The following is a 3,073-nucleotide window of genomic DNA, read 5'->3' on the forward strand; positions in this document are numbered from 1 at the left end:
CCACCCACGAGCCCATCACCTTTCCCTCCAAGTGACCAGTCTGCACTGTGTTTTACTGAGACCCAGGCTGTGCTGGGCTCTGAGGATCCAAGGCTGAGCCTACAGACCTGACCTTGACCCTTGTGGGTTTCAGCCTTTGAAACTGACAGCTGAACTGGCAATTACAAATCAGAGGGGAAAGTGACATGATGAGGGAGGGAGGGTGTGATGGGGGAGCACAGAGAAGGGGCACAGAACCCTGATGTGAAAGGTTATGAGGAGCCAGTGAGGTCTGAGACATGATGGATGGGAGGCCTTAGTGGGGGAGGGGCAGAGGAGAGCATAGGAGGATGTTCTAGGCAGAGAGAACAGCAGGTGCAAGGGTTTGCAGAAGTGTCTTTTAGCACTGGAAGAATTTTCTAAAGGCTGGAGCACAGAAGGTGTGTGTTTTACGGGCAGGGAGGGCAGAGACGTGTGCTGTATCTAGGGAGAGTGGGTGGGAGGGCACTGAGGGGTTCTGAGCTGGGGAGACATGATCAGACTTGTGTTTTATAAGGACTCAGCCTACTCTTCAGTGTAAAGATTGGAGGAGGGGGCAAGTCTGAGAAACCAGTTAAAAGAGAAGATGCTCAACATCAGTAATCATTAGGAAAATATAAACCAAAACCGCAATGAGGTACCACTTCACACCCACCAGGATGGATGTAACAACAACAAAACTACAAAAAATAATAAATGTTGGTGAGGATGTGGAGAAATTGGAACCCTCACACGTGGCTGACAGGAATATAAAATGGTGCAGCCACTGTGGAAAACAGTTTGGCAGCTCCTCAAAAAGTTAAACATAGAATTACAATATGACCCAGCAATTCCACTCCTAGGTATATACCTAAAAGAACTGAAAATAGAGGCTCAGATTTTTGTACACCGATTTCACAGCAGCATTATTTACAATAGCCAATAGGTGCAAACAACCCAAGTGTCCATCAACGGATGGATGGATAAACAAGAAGTGGTATATCTATACAATGGAATGTTAGTCACCGATAAAAGCAAATGGAGGACAGATATATGGTACAACATGGATGAACCTTGAAAACATTACACTATGAAAAAAGCCGGACACAACTACTCCATATTGTATGAGGCCATTTACATGAAATACTCAGAATAGGCAAATCCATAGAGAGAGAAAGCAGATTAGTTGTTTCTAGGGGGTGGAAGGCAGCGGGTATGGGGAGTAACTGTTTAATGGGCATGCGGTTCCTCTTAGGGTGATAAAAAAGTTCTGAACCTAGATAGTGGTGATGGGTGCACAACATTGTGAATGTACGTACTGCCACTGGGTTGTACACTTTAAAACAGTTAAAATGGTAAATTTTATGTTATGTGTATTTTACCACAATTAAAAAACAAACAAAAACAGACATTGGGGCTTCCCTGGTGGCACAGTGGTTGAGAGTCCGCCTGCCGATGCGGGGGACGTGGGTTCGTGCCCCGGTCCGGGAAGATCCCACATGCCGCGGAGCGGCTGGGCCCGTGAGCCATGGCCGCTGAGCCTGCGCGTCCGGAGCCTGTGCTCCGCAACCGGGAGCGGCCACAACAGTGAGAGGCCCGCGTACCGTAAACAAACAAACAAACAAACAAACAGACATTGTGTCAATGAGTTAGAGGCATTGCAAGTCCCAGTAGCATTTTTTCCTTCTTCCTCTTTTTTTTTTTTTTTTTTCCTGTGGTACGCGGGCCTCTCGCTGTTGTGGCCTCCCCCATTGCGGAGCACAGGCTCCGGACGCGCAGGCCCAGCGGCCATGGCTCACGGGCCCAGCCGCTCCGCGGCATGTGGGATCTTCTCGGACCGGGGCACGAACCCGTGTCCCCCGCATCGGCAGGTGGACTCCCAACCACTGCGCCACCAGGGAAGCCCCTCCTTTTTCCTCTTTATCCACCAAACCCCAGACAGTTTAGCTGGTGGTTTTCTTACCTTTTCTTTCTCAGGAGAAGAACCAATCATATGCAGGTACCCCTGCCGAGACCCTGGCCAGCTATAGTCAAATGGGCAGGGGCTTGAGCGCCCTCTGGTGGGCAATCGGAGAGCAACCCAATTCTAACTCGACCGTAAGACGTTTGTGCTCACAGCCCAGGGCACTCGATGGTTGTGCTCAGGATACTGCTCTCCCACCCCAGAATTTCTCTTTCTTCACTAGAGCCCCCGGAGAACTGACCTGGGCGCCTGTTGTGGATGAAAATGTATAAACCATATAAACACAGGCAAAAACCACTTCTTCCCTTACTAATTCACTGACATCATCCGCTCAGAAATTATTCCCAAGCAAGTTCCGGCCTGGCCCAATGCGCTACCCCCAATGACCTTGCAGTCCACAGGGCGAGCCGGTAAACCAGCAGCGCCAAGGAGAGAAGGCAGAGAGTGGTAAAGACTAGACGGAGGTGAGAGCAGAAAGCTGGCGGAGGACCCAGAGCAGGGGACCCAATGCCAACCGAGGAGACCAGGGAGGCCAGCGAAGGGGAGGTGGCATTTGGCTGAGCTCAGTTTGAAGGTGGAGGGGGAGAGTTCTCCGGGTATAAGGGACACTCCTCATTGTTCCCCTGGTCCCTGCACTTCCTCTCTCTTCCTCCCTCCCTGTCATGAGGAGCCTCCAACTCACCTCTCCTTCCCAGGAGCCCTTCCCAGGAAAGCAGGGCGGCGGGTCCCACCTCCCCCATCTTGTACGGTTCTTCCTACCCACCTCGTGCCCGCGGCCTGGCTATCGAACGCTTGCATTCTGAATCCTGCGTTCCACTTTCCATCCGGGATCGACCTCTTACCTCCCAAGGGACGTTTAAGCAAAGCCCCTGGCCTTCACTCCCAGGGGCCCGCTGGCAACTGCCCCCTCCTCGCAGTCCTACAGCAGCTGTACATATGTGCATTTACAATATAGACCTCTAAGTAAGATTTCATGGGTGAGGGGGGAGGGGAGTAGGCTGTGCTCCTTTTTTTTTTTTTTTTTTTTTTTTTTTTTGGTATGCAGGCCTCCCTCTGTTGTGGCCTCTCCCGTTGCGGAGCACAGGCTCCGGACGCGCAGGCTCATTGGCCATG

This window comes from Physeter macrocephalus, chromosome 17 (assembly GCF_002837175.3).
Source record: "Physeter macrocephalus isolate SW-GA chromosome 17, ASM283717v5, whole genome shotgun sequence".
NCBI classification, from domain to species: domain Eukaryota; kingdom Metazoa; phylum Chordata; class Mammalia; order Artiodactyla; family Physeteridae; genus Physeter; species Physeter macrocephalus.